This window comes from Fundulus heteroclitus, chromosome 23, assembly GCF_011125445.2.
Source record: "Fundulus heteroclitus isolate FHET01 chromosome 23, MU-UCD_Fhet_4.1, whole genome shotgun sequence".
NCBI classification, from domain to species: Eukaryota; Metazoa; Chordata; class Actinopteri; order Cyprinodontiformes; family Fundulidae; genus Fundulus; species Fundulus heteroclitus.
The window spans coordinates 26,364,381-26,385,868 of record NC_046383.1 but is presented as its reverse complement, the minus strand read 5'-3'; the positions used below and the strand labels follow the sequence as shown (position 1 = coordinate 26,385,868).

Here is a 21,488-nt window from a genome sequence, read left to right as displayed (position 1 = left end):
TCTGGGGGGGGTAAGCAAGTTTTTACCATGATCACAGCGGCGCTGTTGGGAGGACAGGGTGTTTTTGAAATCATAATAACGGTGAAGGTGTGTCAAACATGTTTATCTGATAGAGATATAAAACCATTCAGGTTTGGTTATGAGCCCGGGTCACTCTGCAGCTCCTGGGGGAGTTTGGCTGTAAATGTTTGGCCTGAAACTTGCACTCCTTTAGTTGCACTTTGGAGAGTTTGGGGACAAAAGCCGCTTCTTGGGATTTGTGTGTGGGGGGGAGAGGGTCCCCGGGACTGCCAGGCTGTCGTCCTGGAGACCAGAGGCCACAGGTGACCTCTGACCTGAGGACTCTTGGAGCGTTGCGGGAAGACTCCTTTGAGCGCAGCGGACGAGGACGCCTGCTGACGTACGGTGACAACGGGTCTGCAGCCACTTGTTGGCGAATGGGCTCCTATAATTTAGGAGTGGAGAAGCTCAGAGGTGCTGATTGTCAGACGATACTCCTGACTGTGAGGGAGTGCTTATTACGGCACTGCAATCACAGCGACAGCTTAAATATTGCTTTGGGTTTAAAGTCACGCCGCAGGAATGCGCTTTTACCACCACATCCACCTCACATCACAGATGCCATGGATGGACGGGAGGTGAGATTGGCACATCATAACTGAGCGGGGGCTGTTAATGTTCTGAAGAACTGTTTTTTCTTTTTTTTTAAAAAAAAAAACAGCAACTTCTTTGATATTGGTCGTTTTTGACATCTTTCCGCCGCTGATATTTATGTTCAACACTTTCAGCTGTGCATCACTCTCTACACAACGCCTCTTCTTCTAACACCTCTGACAACTTAACGTGTCACACTCATTTAAATAGACGTTGCACTTAAAGTGTAAGCCAGTTCTTAAGAGTCGGACGTGCCAAGCGAAGGTTTTCATACCCCTTCTTTCACATTTTTGTCACAATTCAGCCACAAACATTATTGTGTTTTAGTGGGATTTTTACGTGACATACAAACATAAAGTTGAGCATAATTGGGGAGTGGATGGAAAATTACACACGTTTTTTTTAACGTTTTGGACAAATACTTACACTTGCAAGTCAGTTGTATGTCTCCGCCGGCCAAGAGAAAGATTTTGGGACCATTCTTCTGTTTTCTAAAATAGCTCATCCTCTGTCAAGGTTAGATGGAGAGGATCTGTGAAAACTGCAGATTTAAAGTCTTTTTCTGCCAAATATGGCATTTTACATGTAGGCCAAAAGGTTCCATTTTAATGCAGCCTGACCAGCAGGTAACCTTTAGCCGATCTTCTTGTCGTTTTCCTATTGCCGCTTTTCCCCGTTAAGGCCAGATTGGCCATGCATTGAGAGGTTATTTGTTTGAGAAAGTACAGCGACAGATAAGAAGTCCTAAAGTTGTCCTGGGATGTTACGCCTGTAGTCTGTTTAGCTGGAAACTCGGTATGTGTGATCCAGGACGAGCTGAGGCAAGAGAAGGAGGCTGGCTGTAATTTGATGGAGAAACAAAACAGACCCATCAGTAAGATAGCAGCAAGCTGAGAAGAGATGACATAAATTATTGGTATGCTTGTGTTAAGAAGGCGTTTTAAGATGAGTTTAGCTGTGCCAAAACATTTGGAAAGACTATGCAACTTTCTGCCACTTTCCTGTAGGAATTAACCAATCAGGACACACTTTTGTGAACATATAAATTCAGACGACAAGATTTAAAAAAAGAAGACAGGTAAAGTTTAAGAACATTAACATTAGTTTAATTTGAATCAAAGTTATTTGGATTCCTTTCATGAATGGAAATGGGAAAAAAATCCAACATCATCTTTCCAACATAAGATAAGATAAGATAAAACTTTATTGATCTCACAATGGAGAAATTCACATGTCACATAGGCTCTTATTATCAACAGAAGGTGCACAAAGGAGGAAAAGGTGCATGAAGTATATATACAGTGTATCGGGGGGGGAAAAAAGAAATAAGAGATTTATGGTGACATATAGATTTAAGGTCATACATTAAAGTGGTAACAGGTAAAAGAAAACAGTGCGGTTTCTGGTTTGTTAAATAAAAACAAATAATAAAATAAGTGGGATAACTGAAATAGGTGAAGTCTCTTATTGTACAGGATTATTGCACAGGTTATTGCACAGTATATTAAATAGTTATTGCACAGTAGTTATTACACAGTTATTACAGTGTTATTACACCAGGTTATAGTGCAGTGGCATTGTAAAGTCAGACGGCATGGTGGTGGTAGACTGATGTTGTGAGCTTATCAGTGTAACATGGTCTTTGGTATTCCAAAACCATGACCTGGATGACTGAGAATCTTCACCAACATGGTCTCTGGTATTGTAAATGAAACTTGGCTTGATTCTGAATTGAAAAGAAAAAGGAGCATCAGTTCAGTCGTAAGCTGAAGAGAGGACACTCAAATGGCCCTCAAACAAGCAATAACCGCCACCTAAAGTCTAGACTTCACAAGTTGTTCCAGTTGTGGAAATAATCTTCGGGTTTGTCTGTCAATTTATTCAATAAAGTTTATTGATTTATCATGAATTCACCACACAAGATGTGAAATTATTACCAACAAATCTTTTTTCTTGTGTTGCTGCAAACCCACAGTATTTGAGACCTGAATGCCTCCCCTGTGTTAGCCCAGCGGTTCTCGGGCCAGAGGCGGGCTACACCCTGGACAGGTCGCTGGTCAGTCACAGATAGGCACCCCCACCCCCCATGAGACTGCAGGGCTAAGCGGCCACAGATAATGGAAGGATGGATGGATGTGTGAGCCCAGTCTGTCCGTTTCTCTCAGCGGAGTCAGCCTGAAAGCTGCTGCGATGTCTTCGCTCAGCTGTTCCAGCCCTCCGGGGCTTGACTCTCTCTCCTAAGCATGTGTGCGTCAGTGGTTGTGTGTGTCCTTATCACACACCCACTGGCAGCTGATGAAACGCTAATTCTGCTGACCATCAGCTGTCTGCCGACCATTTGCTCAGCGTTGCCTGGCCCAAAGATCAGAGCACGCAAACTCTGGTCCGGCAAGCCCTGTGATCTTTGACTGAAGCCCGCGTTCACGCTGCTGCGCATTTTGTTTAATGCAGATTCTGCACATGGCCCTGCTAAATGTTGGGCTCAGTGAGATAAATAAACCCAACAACGACATGTTGAACCCTGCACAATCTAACAGATGGTGGAGAGGGCAGGGCACATTTGTAACAGCGCTGTGCTCCTTGACCGACATCTAACTTCACGTCCACCTTCCAATCAAGCACTAAAGAGCCTTCATGCCATTAGCTGATTGCTTTTTGTCTTCTAAAGTCTGGTTTACATTAAATCATTAGCTGTCCCCCTCTTACTCTCCCTCTCCCTTCTCATAGACTCTGTAATGTAGTTTTGGCCAGACCTGCTGGCGCTAAGGAGAAGGTGTCCAACGCTTAAACTCTTTGCCTTTTAGTCATCCCGTGACCAGCCCGATCCGCTCTCTGAGCCGGCCCGCCGCTCTGATTACAGCCAGGAAGTAAACCAGCGAGGGACCTGGCCAGGCGTGCAGCTGTCGATGAGGCCGTTGAGCTCGCACAGCTCCAAACATCATGTATTGATTTATTGTCAGCATCACCGAGGAGAAATGTCACGAAGCGGTCCAAATGGACAAAACTGTGTGTTGGAAAGTATTTCATCCCCCCCTAGAAATTTTAATGTTTTGTCAAGTGCTAACAACAAGCTGCAAAATGTTTTGTTGGGATAAACCCACTCCTGTAGCACAGAGTTGTGTAGTGGAAGGATAAGGATACAAGATTTATTTATTTTTTCCCCCCTCCAAAATAATTGGTGAGCATTTGTTCTCTGCACTCTTGAATTAGTACATTTGTTTCCAAGATTTTCCCCGAATTCTCGATTGGATTGGACTGGTCTGGACTTTGACTAGGCCAATTTAGCACATAAGCATGCTATATGCCATACAGGATTTGAACCATTTTATTGTAGCTATGGCTGGTGGTATTGCTCGTTCTTTAGGGTCATCAATCTCCACTTTAACCAGTTTCGCTGCCCTGGCTGGAGAAAGGAATACTCACGGCATGATTCTGCCATCACTGTGTTTCGCTGTGGGGTGGTCTGTTTGAGGTGAGATGTGCAGAGCTAGTTTTCCACCACAAAAAGCATTTTGCATAAAGGCCAAAAAGACCAGACGTCTCCCACATGTTTGCTACCCCCCACAGTGATTGTGGCTAACCGGAAATATATTTCCTACCTTTTCCTTTCTTTCCAATTTCCAACTGAATACAATAGCGGAGAAGCTTTACAGCCAGTACACACAGGCTGGCCATGGTTTGTAGGTAGTTTACTGAGAGTGTTGTCTCCTTTAATATGAAATCTCGGTATGGTAACATTTCTGTTACACAGCAGACAAACTAAATCTGGTTTGACATTCCGGTCAGTAAGATTACTGGCTCAAACCAGTTCTCACTCTCAAATCACATGATTGATCCATGCACGAGAAAGCCACCCAGGTCTACATTGACTCTGTTATTGCCATGTGGCTGGAGGCTTAAAGCTCCATGAGCATTACAAAACTCCTATAAGAAGATATTTATGTCTTTGACAAGAAAATATTAAAGTAATATTTCACTTTAACCAAAATATGTTGAGGATTTTTTTTTTTCAAATCTGTTATTTATTTATTTTTTTACATGAATGGATCCGTGAGTGGTTATAGCCATCCACCTGCCCATCCATCCATCCATCCATCCATCCATCCATCCATCCATCCATCCATCCATCCATCCATCCATCCATCCATCCATCCATCCATCCATCCATCCATCCATCCATCGTCTTTACCCAGTTGTCGGTGCAGGGTCGTGTGTGTGTGCATGGAAGGGGGGGTGTGTCTATCTCCAGTGGTCATTGTGCAAAAGTCGGGGTGCGTTCTGGATAAGACGCCGGTTGTGGGGGTATATGTACCACATTGCCCGTGCTAATTCTCAGTTATCTGGGTCATCACAGCAGCAAGCAGGCTTAACTCGGAGGCAACCAGACTTTTGCTCAGTATTTCTTAAAACGTTTCGACACCTATCCAGGTGTCTTTGTCAATTCTGGTGGCTCGCACTTGAGCGAGCGGTTTGTGAGCGAATGTGGTACGCTCACACATGTACCACATTGCGGTACATGTGTGAGCGTTAATCATTTGGGCTAATTGCTTTGTGCATTTTAGGAGTAATTTGTCAGGTATTTTCTTCAATCGATCATCATGTAAATTGAATTGAATGAAATTTGTCCTCTGCATTTGATACGGAGCAGCTGGCTGCCACTGTGTGTTGACCGGAAAGCATTCTGGTGCTAAGGGTTTTACTCGGTGACCCATATCGAGTCTTCATAGAGCGCAAGCGCGCTGCTCTAACCACTAGGTCACCACTCCCCTAACGTGTCGGTGACGTCTCCTGGATGGTTGTCTTCACCAAGCCGCTAAGCTAGGATAATAGTCAGTAACTCAGCAGACGTTGTAGCGTATTTGCAAACCGCCCCAGAAGGCGACCAACGACTTCAGCCACTTTCCTGATAGATGATTAAGGAAAATTTCCATCTCATGCCTAATTAATGGACTATCAGGTATTTTATTTTTATCTCTTCTCACCACTTACACATCATCTCCTAATTCGTGGAGTGCATGACTTATAGTTTGCCTGTCAACCAATGCTCTCACCCGATCTCTGCAGTCGCAGTTGATGCCCTATTTTGTGTTTCGACTATCACCTAAAATCCCAATTTATACGTTGAGGTTTTTGTTGCCAATGTGACAAAAATATCTCAATACATAATGCAAATGTCTCAAGGGTTTTAAATTGCTCTGCAAGGCACTGAGCTGCATATAGGCTATTTTTGTGACACAGGGTGAACTTGCGAGCCTAAACTAGGTTATTTCCAGACTATTAACACACCCAAGTTAATCATTATCCACAAGTAGCATCGTTTCCTCATTCTCAAGATTGTGATCAACACTGTGTCAATATTTCTGCATTAGCAGGCCAATTACAAGGTACGTATCAAACCTCAAAGACGTAGCGATATTGTATGTTCAGCTCAGAAAGTAATACAAGTCAATCAGTTCACTGTTTAAAAGTTAGCAACTAATTTGTGAACAAACTAAAGTTTCTGACCAGAATCTGGGACTCAAACTAAAGATCAGACATGGCCTGATCAGGTTGCTGTAAAATCACTACCCTTATCTACTTTGATGCATCCGGCTATGAGGAAGCAAGAAGCAAACAAAGGAGAAGGAGCAAATGTTGTCTGAAAGGATAATAATCCACTTAATAATCTACTTGCACCCTTTTACAACCCACAATTTATACTAAACACATTTTTGTGTAATTTTGGTTTCTAAAGAAAAAACAAGCAAACAAATCAAATTATAGTTTTTTTCGAAGGAAAATTGCACGGTTATTTATCCGGTCATTCTGTAAAAATCAATGCACTGTTAAAGAACCTTACATAATATAACAATATATACCATGCACATTTACTTAAATATACATGCAAACAAGATGGCGCCATTGTATGTGGCTGGCCGTCAATCTCTGCTTCGGTTGCTGTTGGATTTGTCTCGGCCTTTTCTACAACTAGCGTCTCCTCTAATTGTGTCTGTCTGTCTGGCCCTTCTAAACATCCATGTAACGGTGGAGGAGCTTTCGATATCTGACTTCTACAGACAATAGAAGACACTTCCACCTCACCTAGACGCTCTGCCCTCCTGTCCGCAGCGTCCTCTTGTGCTGCCTTGCAGCACTCGTCGCCGCCGAACGCGTGGCAAAAGAGGCTGATGACTCCTGAGATTATGGGCTCTCATGAATTCATCCTTTGGGGTACACTTCCTGTGATTCTTTGTTCAGGATCTTTTATGTCCGTCGCCGCGCGGAATATTGCTACCGCCAGCTTCGACCGGTCTGTTCAGACGGCAACCGGCACGTGACGGATCTGCAGACGCCGTGGCTGTGTTTCATTGCAGATAACTAACAAAACTTTTATCCTCAATTACCTTTTTTCCCCCCACTCTCTCTTTCTGGATTTCCTTTTGTTGACGGAGAGGCGGCCAAAATCGGGTGACAACAGCCCATTTTCAGAGCTCTTCCCCCTTCAACGGTTCCTTTCTCAGTTGCCCAGGTTTGACTGGACGGGGTGGAGGTATTGCTGCTGCATATGAAGACACTTTTTAAAAGCAGGATTTGGCCTGCTATGACCTGCTGCTCGTTTAAATTGCAGCTGTTTGGGACCGAACTCCCACATCCTGTGTTGTGTGCTGCTCTTTAGCAGATTCCTCCTCCTCCTCCTTACTCCTACAACTTTTTAATTTGTTCTACTGACTCCCTGACCTCTGAATTTTGCAAGGCTTTGGGCTTCTTTTGGCCTGACACTTTCAGTATACGGACCAGCTCTTCTCCTCGGACACAAGGAGATGAGTTGGTCTTGGTATCTCGCATAGGTTGTCTATCTGTCTATCAGACTGCTATCTCAGGTCATTTATTTTCTATTAAAATCACTTCCAAAGCGCCCTCTCCAGTCAGTTGGCCATTACTGGCAGGCCTTTACCACCATACACACCTGCAACAGCTGGAAACGTCACTGCTGCTCTCATGGACTCTCAGCTTTATGCTTCTGAAGGTCTGGAGTCTGGACAACTCGTTTAATTTTTTTTATGAGAGCTTTCATGACGTCCCGGACTCAGTTGCCCCCGTTAGGTTTAAGCCCACCAAACCCAGAGCTGGGCCCCTAAAAATGAATGTCACCCGTGGGTTCACGAGACAATGTGGAAAAGCAGAGCACAATAGGAAAAAGATCAAGCTGCCTGGCTCTCTGGAAGCATTAAGAGACAATCTTCCTCAGTACAAGAGATAAAGGCAACGTTTCAGTTTTTGTCTGATGTAATTTCTAACAGTAGTCGTGGTCCAAGGGTGTTATTTAAAAGACAATCAACTCTGTTATTAATCCATCAACCCCTGTTCTGCTTGATGCATCCGCCTCCATGTGTAATCATTTTCTTTCCTTTTTTTATAGACAAAGTGGCATTTGTTAGACACATCACTGGCTCATCTTCTACTGTGGATCTCGCTCCGTTGCTCTTGAACAGTTGAACTGGAACGGTTTGAATCAGTGTATTTGCCTTTTTAAAAAAAGCAGCATACCAGACCAAGTAATTGTCCTCTTTACTGTCTTCTGTTAAGTTTGATCAAAGAGTCGTGGCCATGTTTTCCTGATCTTTATTAACTTTAATCCTAGCTCAGGAACCAGGCCAGTTGGTTGTAAGCATGCTGCCGTTAGGACCCTTCTTAAAAAAAACTCACCTTGATCCCTCGGTTTTATCTAGTTTTAGACCAATTTCTAATTCCTCTTTTTTTCCCCCCAAGGTTTTTAGAAAGGTTGAAGTTTTTTAAATAAACGTCAACCTTATTTAAAGCGCTGTGGCATCTTTGAAATACTTTATATCAGGTAATTGTAGAGACGCCGCTTTTATTGAAAGTGCAAAATGATAAAAATATCTGTTAATTAGAAGTTCCCTGTAGTTCTTGTTTTGTTTGACTTCACAGCAGCCTTTGACTCAGTGGATCATTCGGTTCTCTTATCTTGATTGAACTATGTCGGTATCCATCACACATCACTGAAGCAGTTCACAGTTTATTTGACAGATATAACTTTCTCTGTCATGATTAATCATTTTACCTGTTCCAGGGCTCATTTTTACAGGCAAGGCTCCACTCTTGGCCCACTTCTATTTGTCCATTTATATGGCCACTACTACGCAGACGATTTACAGATCTACTTGACTCTGAAGCCAGGTTGAATTTTCCTTCGGTGTATGTAGAAGGCTACATCTATCAGTCTGTGCTGCCCTATTGAAAACTACGTTCATAATGTCTATGTACTGGAAAGCACAATAGACTGTTTTAAATGCAAGTTCAACAAAGGAAATGACAGTAATTGAAAGTTTAGTTTTTCTAGACAGCATTGAAACAATCTGTAGGATAAGCAAAAAACAAAAGGTTCAGTTGTATTCTAATGCACATAAAGGGTTTATGGATGTCCTTCCCTAAATAACATGCTTTAGAGCAATATCAGGATAGCCTTGTAAAACACATACGTATGGCATATTGATGGATTAAAACAACTGATCAGAATACCCTTATAAAATGCTTGGAACTATTGCGATAATGATACTATTGGAAACTATCGTGATGACAAAATTGGTTGCGTTTTTCTCACGCCTCTCTTTCTCGTCCTTATTATGATGCGCCCAACTCCTCCGGTGACCTTTAACAGCTCGGGCGTTATCGTCCGTTCGGAGGCTCTGTCCAGAAGGCCAAAGACACTATTTGCATGTGAAACCTGAAATCCTGACACTTGCAGCACAAAACCAACAAGTATTGCATTCCTAACAGTGCTTTAGCACACACACTAATATTGTGATGATAACTTATTTGACAAATGTAGGGCAGCCCCACCGGGTGCTAATCACCATCAGTGGTGTAGGCAAATAAAATCTTTAGGTGTCCAAAGGGTTTTGTGGGAGTTTAGGGAGCAGATCAACATCTTTGGCTCTTTGTTTAGTCCTTTTAATTCTTTTTCATTGTGTGGTTATGTGCTCAATGAGGTTAGGGCTGTGAGGGAGTGCCATAGGGTGGGGGTAAGTGAGCCGTGGGACTGTTTGAGTAGGAGGGCCGTTCTCCATTTAGAAGAGCATTGCTGTTATTCACTTAAAATGTCTCTTAATCATTGTAGACAGTGGGGCAGGTCAGAATTATGTCTTTAGACCTTATGGAAAAAGTGCAAAATGTAAAATAACCAGAATCCATTCTCTGTGTTTAAAGGTTGTCTGCATTAAAAACGCCATCTATCTATCTATCTATATTTATATACTATATATATATATATATATATATATATATATATATATATATATATATATATATATATATATATATATATATATGTGTGTGTGTGTGTGTGTTTAAAGAAAGTGGCCCGCACACTAATTTCTGTGAATCACAAAGCCTGTCAAGACACACAATGTTTCATACCGTGGTGAGGCCACTGTCATCTGACCTGTTTGCAGAAGTGTTGTTGTTTTTCAGCTGTATGAGACAGAAGGTGCCCTTTGTCCTTTACAGGGTAGAGATCTGAATGTGTACGAGGCACAATAAACATCATCCTTCCTCAGATATTATCCAGTCAGTCAGACAGCCCCCACAAAAAGCTGTTGTGTGCTGCTGACTGTATCCTTGTCTTATCATGGGGAATGTCTTGTTTTGGTAACATTCATTCGTGTTGTGTCCACCTGATCTCATCCCTGTTCTGTCCTCACGTTTTATTGATCGGGTTCGTCTTCCTTCGAGAACCGCCTGCACTCACCTGCCTTTTTATAGACATCGGCAGCAGTCCTTACACTGTGTGTGTCCACGTGACGTATTCGGCCCTCGTCTCTTTTCTTTTAGTCGGACGATTCGTAGCGTTGCAGAACAAAAGGCCAGGAGTCGACGCCCCACTCTGTGAGTGGGCAGCGTTGTATTTATATCGACTCTGTTCTCTTCAGCCGGGCTTTGGTTCCCTGTCACATCGTGTGCTTTTCCGTGAAACCCGTACGGGGATTTTAAAGGTCGGGGACAACGAACGTGACCTGGCCATGCTTCTTTCAGGTCACGCAGGGGAAAAAAAAAATCAAACAGTGGTTAAAGATTTACTACTAGTTTCTTTTGCGACCAGAGAAAAAGAGTTCAGTCACAGAGATGGGAAGGGAGAAATGCGTCATCATTGCTCTGTATCGATAAAAATGTAACACTCGTTTTTTTAAGTAATCTCAGTATAAAGCCAGCTGTACTGTTAAGGCCCCCGGAAAGAAGATAGAACATCAAGATAGAACATCAAGAAGCCTAAGAAACAATATATCCAGCTTTGACCTCAATAGGCCACCTGAAAACAGTGTTGTACACTGCAGGCTAACTAGGACGTGGTCATCTGAAGTGACAGGCCGAGCAAAGAGAGCAACAATCAGAGAAGAACTCATGAGGAGCTGCAGAGATCCACAGCCCAGGTGACAGAACCTGATCACAGGACAACTATTAAGCTCTGATGAAGAAGAAAGCCGTTGAAAGAAATTTGTAAGAAGTCCACTTTGTAGTTTGCCACATGCTATGGAGGTAGCACAATGGATACGGATAGCATGGTGAAACATGGAGGTGGGTGCATAATGCTTCAGGGAGGCTTTTCTATAGCAGGGACAGGAACTAGTCAGAGTTGATGGGACCTTGATGAAACAAGACAGGGCAACGCTGTTAGAGACTGAACACAGGTCCACCTTAAAGCATGACAGCAATTATCAACAACTATTAGAAATCCATCTGCTCAAGAGTGGCAAGAAGAAAGCAATTGATGGAAGAAACTCATAAGCAATCGCTTTTGGGAACTTTTCACACGCCATGTAGGACAGCGGTCCGTCCCCAACCCGGTCCGTCGGGCCCCACTGTCCTGTGTGTTTTAAATGTGGCTCCAATCAATCGTGGAATGGAAACACGTCAGGGATGACAAAAAGACATGAAACTGGGACTTAAGTTTCCAGCGGGGCAGCAACCCTAAACATACAACCAGAGCTACAATGGAATGGTCTACATCAAAGCTTGTCCGTGTGTTATAATGGCCTAGTCAAAGTCCAGACCTAAATCTGACTGAGCAGCTTCAGTAGAACTGGAACATTTCTGTTCACAAACGATACCTATGCACTTTGACTGAGCCCTGAGCTGTTTTGATAATTAAAAAAAAATGGACAAAAATATATTCTGACTCGGGAACAGATTTTAGTCACAAAATGTTTGACGTCAAAATAACACACTTATGTTGGTTCATCATGTAAATACATTTTCAACAAAATACTTTAAGTTTGTGGATGTTACGTGACAAATTGTGAAGAGGTTCAAGGTGTACCGATGCCTTTGAGAGGCACTGTGAACCCGTAGAAGAGAACTGCACAACGCCACCTGTAACATTTTCCTTCAAGGAATCCAGACCGGCATGAGAGTCGGGGGACCAGGTGGCTTTTCAAGCACTCGATAATTCTGTTTTACCAGACAGCCAGAATGACAGTCATAGCTGTTTCCTTTAATGCTGTTGTCCAGAGGAGCTCAGGCGGAGGAAATGAGTCTAGTTCGGTCTGCTGTCCCGTCTAGGTGGACCCAGATTCAGATTTCTCTGACGAGCTCCTCTTCTGTCTTCATTTCTCCGCTCTTCTCTGGAATAGCCCGTGAAACGGTTTTCTCGGCGAGCGCGGAGAGTCTCAGGGCACATTTCCGTGGAACCTGAGACTGGATATGCCCGAGGGGCCCAGACATAATAACAGGGGAACAGTGGCACCTGCTCTAGTGTTAAACTAGGCCCTGTAGCTATGATGGGGTTTTTACCCTTTTTTCCTTTCTTGGCTTATTTTCTTCCTACTCCAACGCAGAGACCAAAGGCCAATGCCACATTCTTGCTCTGGAATGCCTTTAATAGCTTGCCAGCCTCCACGTCGTGCACCTGTGACTGGCAAGGTGTTTTATTAGCTGGGATTTTGGCGTGCCCACCCCGTCGGTGCCAGCTTTAAGGAGTCCTTGACGTCCCTCCGCCCGGCGGCCGGAGAAAGAACTGCCCCTCTTGTGATGCGGAGCGGAGAACAATGTCTTCTCTCTTCTCTCTCCTCCCTCCTCGGATGCTAGCGTCTCCTGTTTGAATTATGTAATTGGATACGGTGCAGAACCCGTCCAGTAACCCAGCGGCGGGAAGAGAGACTTTCACTCAGCCCCCATGTGTTTGTTTTCTACTTCTTCCTACCTCGCTCGTTCTTTTTTTCCAGCCCTCGTCCTTCTTTTCTGCTTTCCAGCCGTCTGCATTCTAACCTCAGCCTAATCCCCTGGTTATTGTGCTCTTACCTGCGAGCCAACAGGGCAGGCTTCTCCGCCGCTGTATTTGTTCCCTGAAGCTGGCTCTTTGTGCTTCATTGTCAGGCTCTGAAGCGGATGCCACAACGCCGGTTCGCATGAGCGGCTTTGTGCGTTTCTCGAACTGGAGGAACGAGTTGAGCCACACCGGCCCCTGAAAGAGAGCTTATAGTACACACACACAAAAAAAAACAAAAAAAAGATGAGCGGAAGGTGCAAAACTGTCCCAGATGAGTCAAAGCTGGCTCAAGAGGACAGGGTAGTGCTTTCTCCGAGTTTCTTTTATAGGTCTTGGATCATTTTCAGCCTCCGCTGAAACCATCCTCTCCCGGAACTTTATATCGACTTAATCTTATTTTCAAATCAGCGCAAGGTCAGTTGTTTAGGGAATTTCCTCCTAATCCGCGTACCTCCCAGCTGCCGTGTGCTGAGAAACAGGAAGCCATGTGGTTTGATCATCTGCAGCGCGAGCGTGAGTCAGAAGGAGCGAGGAGTTCAACAGGGATGAGATCAGAGGAGGAGAAGTAAATTCTCAGGCGGACAAACACAGGTAGAGACCTTTTCTGTCCAGACATCCTTTGATCGTGTAACACTGACCTCTGCAGCTCTGGTTATGTTTTTGAATTCTGACGTCGAGGGTAGAGATCGCAATGTAACGCTCGTGTGTGTGTGTGTGCGCTCTCGTGGAAAGGTTTGACGTATCGACATGCGAGTCAGATCAATATACTCTGAACCTTAATGCGATTTAACGCAGTATTTTTTTTAAAGAGCAGCTCAAACTGCAGAGAAAGGAGGAAAGCAGCCTGAATTTTGATTATTTCACTAGAGGGACGCTTGTTGAGAGCAGAGAAAAACTTTCTAACTGTTCTTTTTTTGCAAGCAGGAGCCTCAGCTTCCCAAATTTCCTCCAATATAAAAAAAAAAAACTTAAACAATTACTATACGTTTCATGTTAGATAACACGTTTCTTAAATGTTTGTTCCACTAACCTAGTTATGGGATATTCTCAAGGTATGATAACCCTGAGTTTTGCATGACCTAATTGCTTTAACATAAAACCAACAATTAATCTTACAATAACTCAAAATATTAATTATTAATTAATATATTAATTATTACAATCTTATATATTTTTCAATTATATTTTTCTTTATTGTTCTTTTATACGCCACAGCAAAAATATCTATTTTCTGTTGTGCTAACACAAGTAAAAGCAAATGATATTATCTAATCAATTAGCCGGCTGCTTAGCAAACATGCCACTCGTAAAGCTGCATTAATAAGAGTGATGGGTCCCGTTCCTTTAATTTCCACACTGTGGACTTTCTATGGGTTTCATGACCGGAGATATCTCTAAACAGGTTAGTTTTCTTTTCGACCAAACGAGGGAAAAGATAACTGGCTTTTTTCCCCCCAGCCGGCTGACCGGCAGCATGTGCAGCAACGGGTGGAGGAGGGGCATCGCTGCTTTACTCTGTTCTTCATACAGTCAAATAAAACTCACTTTCTCTGGCGTCTCATTAAACGAATGTGAAACTGCAGGAACAGTGTGGGGTAAAATGTCTTGAAAATGTTACTTTTTAAGACCTTAATATGTCCCAATACCAGCCCATGTCTACACTTGGCTGTGTGTTATGACTTGTTGGCTGTTGTTTTTCCTTTTGCATTTAATATTTAGCCCAGTGGTCTATTTGTGGTTCAGGAATTTCCCCCTGAGGACTATTCATGAATATTAGGTTGTTTTCTTTTCCGAGCGGTAATTTCATTAAGCTGACTTCAAGTCAAAATGCGAGCAACATTTCGGTGGAATTTCTTCTTCCTTTATTGAATTTAGTGACTCTGTACAGCCTAGCTGAAACTCTCTTGGCAGAACAAGCTGATTTTTCAGAGGAACAACAAACAATCGCGGTGTTTACCCTGAAACCAGAGGAGGGGAGGGAAAAAAAAAAAAGTGCCGTTCTCCTGACAAGGCATCAGCCTGCGTCAGCGTCGGTGTGTTTACCACCTGAGAGCCCGCCTGATGGCTTCCTGCTCCTGCTCCTGTTTCTGCTCGCTATGCCTGAAATACGACCAAACAAAGGCCGTCTGGGTCGGTGACACTCAGGCATCTGAGGTACGCTCTTCATTCAGATCTGGACCTGGAAGGCAGGATGATTATGAAGTGCGGTCGGCGCTGTGGGAACCCTACTCGATGGTCAGTGTGTGGGGTTTGTGGCGTTAGGATGGATGCATGAAGACTCAGTGAAGATGTTCAGAGGAATCCCTTCAGTTGTGGATCTCTGTAATCAGAGCGGTGAGTCTTAACCTGAAGAGCTCCAGGAAACAAAGAGGTCAGCGCTGACCTGAACGCCCTCAAAGCTGGCCTTTCTTGTGCCGGTGGTCTTTATCGGTTCGGTTTACCAACGTTTCCGACCGACGCTGTGATTATGTGGCTCAATGATCAGTCGTTGCATTGTTCTCTGGGAGGTTCTCATGGGAACTAACGAGCTTTTGGATAACGGACAAAAAGCGGGTCCTGCAGCAGAGCGAACCGTTCCACTCGGGCCTTATCAGAGCTTGTCAGGTCCACATGCGTTATGCGACGGTACATTAATAATTACCCAGGGAGAAATGCAAGGAATGTGAGCGTGTGTGTTTTCTCGCATGGCTCTCGCTGAACTACAGCTCTGCTGATAGCAGCAGCTGGCAAACACTTAGGAGGCTTTGCCTACTAACAAGGTGCACAGAATGACATTTAGCTGTTTGCGTTTCGCACAAATTCCTGTTAAGTTACGCGGGGAAAGTTTTCAGCATGATGGCATTTATATATATATTGCAATGCTGTGTAATAGCGTTGGTGGGAATCCTTATTCAGTGTTGCATTTTTTTGTAGGTGGAAGGTGAGCTCTTGTAGTGCAGGGTCTTAGTTACCGGTCTGCCGCCTATTGCAGTTATTTAATCAAGAGGTTTCCGGATACCGATCTGAGGTATTTAGGGTGAAGTATCGGCAGACACCAAGTCTGAATATGATATGTGCTCCGTCCCTAACATAGTTTCCTACTACATACCTTAATTACATTTAAGTTTTTTTTACATCTAATCATGTGAGTCTAGATTGTTATTATTTTGCATGTTAAAAAAATTGCCATTCTTATATTTTTAAGTACATATAACCATGTCAAGTAAAGATCTACAGACATCCTGCTGTACAAGAGAGCAGGATGACAAAATAAATTTATTTTGGTGATTTAATTCATTGCAAGCCATCCTTAGGAGCCCCTTCAGTTCAGGTCAAGGTAACGCGTGTGTCTGTATTCACAAAGATTCCTAAGACTAAAAGTAGCTCTAAGCGACGTCGTTTTAGGAAAAAACTCTGAATTTTCCAGATTCTAAGATTTTCCTTAGAATTTTACCTCGGTAAGATAAAAGTTATTCACAAAGCATCTTAGGCCATAAGAGAGCGCCTAAAGTGACAAAATGTTAGGAGTAGTGAGGAGTGTCTTAGGTGGGAACCATGGTGGAAACAGAGAGAGCTGATTGGCTGATACATCACCTCAGCAGTGGAGGAAATGAGCACATAAACTTCTTTAACGATCATACAGTTATTAATATGTAGATAAGATAAGATTATAATCCCCATATAGGGAAATGAATTAGTGTCAGCGGCCCAACAGGTTAAAGGCACGCCTCTAGGAATGTGGTTTTATCGAGGAAAAATAAATAATAGGAAAAATATTGCATAATTGTTAAAAAATGAGAAATGTGCAAAGAGTATGGTACATAGGTATTTTTACAAATGCTCTAAATAATAAACATTTTAGAAGAATTGGAAAATCACAGAAAAATATATACATAAATACACACTACTAGACAAGATAACAGAAGTGATGATATATTTTCTGTATTGTACATGATGGATGTCAGTAGCCTAAATGGTCAGATGAAGTTTGCTCGTTTGATGCCATCTCCTTTCTGGGTTGTGATTGCTGCACGACGCACTTCTCAATTTGAAGTCTGGTGCGTAAAAGCAGAGAAAAAGACGCATTGATCTGCAGAAATGTGCATCAAAGTCAGCCTGTTTGGGCCGTGATCCAGGGATCAATTTACCTTTCAGCACTCCTCTGTTCTCCTCCCAGCGCTGTCCAGACAGAGGCGCTGCTCCTCTCGGTATTTTTCACCTTGTTTCTCCATTTTATATCGGAGTAAACATAACAAAAGAAAATCAAAATAACAATGATGATGAGGATGAGGATGTAAATAAGGTGCATTCAAACATTTTGAGGCTGTGTGACAGTTGATTAATTTTGCTACGTTTCATCGTCATGACGCACATTTCGTAATCCAGTCTAATCGGTTAATTTCTCTCCTTTCCTCACTGGGAACACAACACATTTTGTCTGTGTACTTTTTTCTTGTACGCTCAACCAATCAGAGCTCTTAAAAGACAGCGTCTCACCTAGCAACGGGGTCAACCATGCCTTCTCACTAAGATAAAAATGTCTGTTGTCTCCTTACTCAGTCGCTCTCAGCAGCGATCTGAATCACTTCCTTCCTTGGTGGGAATTTTTAGGCTGATATAGGAGCTCTGTGAGAAGACTCTGAGAATCCGTGTGAACACAGGCCCTGGTCTTACGTATCAGTTCAAGGGCTTATATGGGCAAGATAAGCAGCCAGGGCCATCGTGGCTCACTCATTTCCACGTTAAAGGGATAGTTCAGAGTTGAGGTTCCGTGAAAATGTTATTATCAGTTGATATCTAGTCAATAAATGGTGTCTTAACTTAAATCTGATTGGTTGGGGCTGTAACCTGGAGCTAACAGATAGTCTGAGAGGGACCAGAGCCTGGATGGATTTCTTCTTAAAACAGCTCGACTCTCAAGAACAACAGTAGTTTATCCATTCGCTGTTTGATGAACCTTTAAGCCACTGCTGTGTTTGCATTAGATGATCATATACGTGGAAGCTGATGATTATCTGAATGGGAAATGGGGGTAGCAGTGATCTTCCTGTGTAAAACACGTACCGAGTACCAAACATGTAGAGAGTTACCGGCAGGGTGACTATCTAATAGAAATATAAGGCAGTGTAAGATTCAACACAAATCCTTGACTTAAAACGCAATTTAGTTGCGTTTTACGCTACTTTGCTGTACTACAATGCCAAGAGAGGTATCTCTGGAGATAAGATGTGAACCACTCATAACTTTTTAATAGAACGCTTATGAGTAAATCCTGAACTATCCCTTTCACTTAGTTGCAGAATAAAAAAAAAACAATCTACTAACGAATCTACATGTTTTTATTAGCTGTTAATTGCATGATGAACAGTTTAATTGAACTGATTGTCAGCCGTAACCTCATACCTCCTGTCATTGTTTAATGTAGCTTTGCGGTGTCTGAACAGAGCTGCTTGCAGGCCTTCAGTGGGAAAGGTATATTTGAATATTGATAGATTTTAATGTGCGTAATGGGGTAAAATATGGCAATAACATCTAGGTTTTTTTTTAATGGAGGGGTAAGAGTATTTTCAAAGCAAAAAAATCTACACATACATAAAAAGTATATAGCTATACATATTTTGAATGAACATTTGATTTTTACTAGCTTTCTTTGACAATTTTCTTGTCAGGTCAGGTACAAATTGATGTCTAATACCGTAGATTGGCACAATGTGTTTGTGCTTGCACATGGATGAGCTTGTGTGTGTGATTAGAGGGTGAAGGGATTTCACTTAAAACAACAATAAGGTCAGCCGCATATCCATATGCTGCCAGCACTAATCTCTCTTTATCTCAGACATGCACACGAACCTGCTCACAGCGGCTCAGCCCGTAACCTCACAGAGGGATCAACACAGAAATTAATCTATACGAAGTTTGGGATTATCCCACTAATCTCTTGCACATGACAAATTTGAGATATTGAAAGCAAACATTGTCTTTTCAGTGATTTATTTTTTCAGGGGACAATACAGCAGATTTGTTTTTTTTTTTTTTATAATAAAAGAGCCGATTTAGAAGTACCTCTGGTGATACATTCTGGTGAGCGAGAGGGACCTGTGAATGCTCCCCCTGGGCACCGTCTTCCTATAACGAAGCATTCCTGGATAACATCAGTCAGATCCAGATCGATGGGGTTTCATGCAGCGGCCGTGCAGCCAGTCACTCCCGATAACCTCTGGCTACACCGATCAGAGCCGGTAATTGAATGCTGTGCAGAAATACAATACTGTACAGTCAACAGGGGCAGTCGGTTTTAAGAGATGAGTTCCAGAGACTTCTCAGCACAGCCGCGCAGATTATACAGATACAATTGTTTATACTTTAAAAGTTTAGACAGGATGTACGGCTGATGGAAGCTCTTAAGCCGATCTCGTCCAACAAAACACTAATGCTGAAATAAAATGTACACAATATCCAAGATTAATATATACAACAAAATCTATTTTCTGACCATAAAACTGTACATTAATGCTGCTTGCTGAGGTAAGCTCTATGTTATCCTGCTATGTTTCCTATAGTGATCACATTAGCTTGATGACTGTGAGCTCTTTAGGTAGGCACTACAATAAAGACAATACATCAACACAGGCAGGTTGATTAAAAATAGCCCGACTTTACTCTAGTTGCACAATATCTTAAAAAACATGATTGATTTTATTTATAACCAAAACGTGAAATCTGTTCATACTGTTTTTACATGAATACAACATTGTTACAGTTAGAATATCATTTCTAAAACGTATTAGTTTGATTTTGATGCACAAATTTTAAGGGTATATAGCTACGTTATATGCTTATAAAAAAGACCAAAAACCGTTTGATCATGATAAAATAAGGTTATATACAACAAGGCTCCATCCTGATGATGTTTTGATGGTCCGTTTTATGGATAAAAATAGCCCCAGCACCGGGCGCGATGACCAGATATAAAGAGACATGGCGCCATCTAGTGGCAGTATCGCAGAACTATCATAATGCCTGTTTGCTTAATTTATAAATCAATGGTAAATAATGCCAGACAGAGCCTGACCCTCTGCAATGCCTTGCAATTAAGCGGCAGCTCGCCGTGATTGAAGACCAGCTATTATTAATTAAATAAACTGATCTACAGAAACTTTAAGAGCCTCATATAAGAAAGTTTAGTCACGTCAGTCATCTCTGCAGTGACATCTGAGCCTTGGCAGGTTTAGCGTCCGCTTCAGTCAACACCAACATTCATACTGTATTCCCAGAGACATTACAGTCTTTTCCCTCTTGGAATCATACATTTTTTGGCGTTTTTTTTACCACTGGACCTTGGACCTTTCTGCATCGTTCCATTGGGAGATGCTAGTAGCTGTTAGCCGCTTCCTTGTGTTATCCCCTGCTGCGCACGCGCAGTGTTGTACTTCTTCTGTTATTGAAAATAAACACGAAAGGCTTTTTTTTACTAACAAACTGAGCAAAAAACAAAGCGTAAAATGCCAGAATAACAACTGATACACCATCAGGACGTGAGAATCTTTCAGAATTACTTTGTAAGCAACCAGAGTGAGCTACTGATGTATAAATGAAAAAAAGTCAAATAACGTGGCTTAGCACCTTTAAGATAAAACCGACATTAATAGCTGCCAAGTAGTTATTCTGTAGAGTTTTAAACCTCTTTACAGATCTCTTTGTCATGCTTTAAAACCAATGCCTACTGGAAACCTTGGGGTTCCTTGGGTGTTTTATTTAAACATTCAACACCATTTACTTTAAAATGAAACTACATTTAGTTGAGTCTAATCTGAGGATTGTGGCAGATCACGTCTGGGTCACCAATGTGGAGGAGTGGAAAAGGACGACACAAAGTAGGTAGGTTCACACACTTCTTTACTGGACTCCAGCAACCTCTTTTGTGTCGTCCTTTTCCACTCCACAGGATCACATTTACTGTTTTAGACTGATTTCAGTCAGATCTATCAAAGCAAGGCAAAGTAAGTTTATATATTTTTGTACCAGCATTCATACACAAGGTGATTCGTGGTGCTTCACAGAAAAATAGACATAATCATCATCACATAGAAAAAGACTGTTTGACAGATTAGCTTTGGTACATTTTTAAAATATCCTAATTTTCTCCCTAGCGTGAGGTGTTCCTCGGGGCTAGACTAAGCCCAGTTCCCAAAACCCTTAAGAAAAAAATAGTGCAGCTGGTGGCTGATGGCCTTAGTTTCTTATTCCATCATGAAGCATCTCAATATTATTTTCAATTAAAATGTATCTTTTAACTTGTTTTTTTTTTTTTAAACAGGCCTCCAATTCCGATTTTAACCTTTTTTTCACTCGTGCGTTTTTCACATCGTGGCTAAAATCTAATGTCCGAAAAATTCAATTTAACTGAACGTTCCCATTTATGACCATACACATTGTTGTCAAGTAACACTTAGTCATATTCAATAAAGTAGAATATAAAAATAATAAAACTTCAAGCACTTTGAATCGCCTTGTTACTGAAAAGTGCTTTATATAAATAAACTTGCCTTGCCTTGCCTTAAAAAGCTAAATTTTTCATGCAGAAATGGGGCTT

At 42.2% G+C, this 21,488-nt stretch overlaps 1 protein-coding gene across 4 annotated transcripts in view; it reads left to right on the top strand.

Moving 5' to 3' along the window:
• The window catches only part of n4bp3 (NEDD4 binding protein 3), a 36,641-nt gene that overhangs the window by 307 nt on the left and 14,846 nt on the right, over positions 1 to 21,488 (top strand). The window contains exon 1 of one of the 4 annotated variants that reach the window (XM_036127373.1): positions 5,513 to 5,611. The exons of 1 other annotated variant lie outside the window; for it this stretch is intronic. The gene's annotated coding sequence lies outside the window, so the exon portion shown is untranslated. Of the gene's footprint in view, positions 1 to 5,512; positions 5,612 to 13,197; positions 13,508 to 15,171; positions 15,251 to 21,488 lie in introns of those variants that run through there. 2 more of the 4 variants (XM_012865929.3, XM_036127374.1) reach the window with 2 other exon arrangements.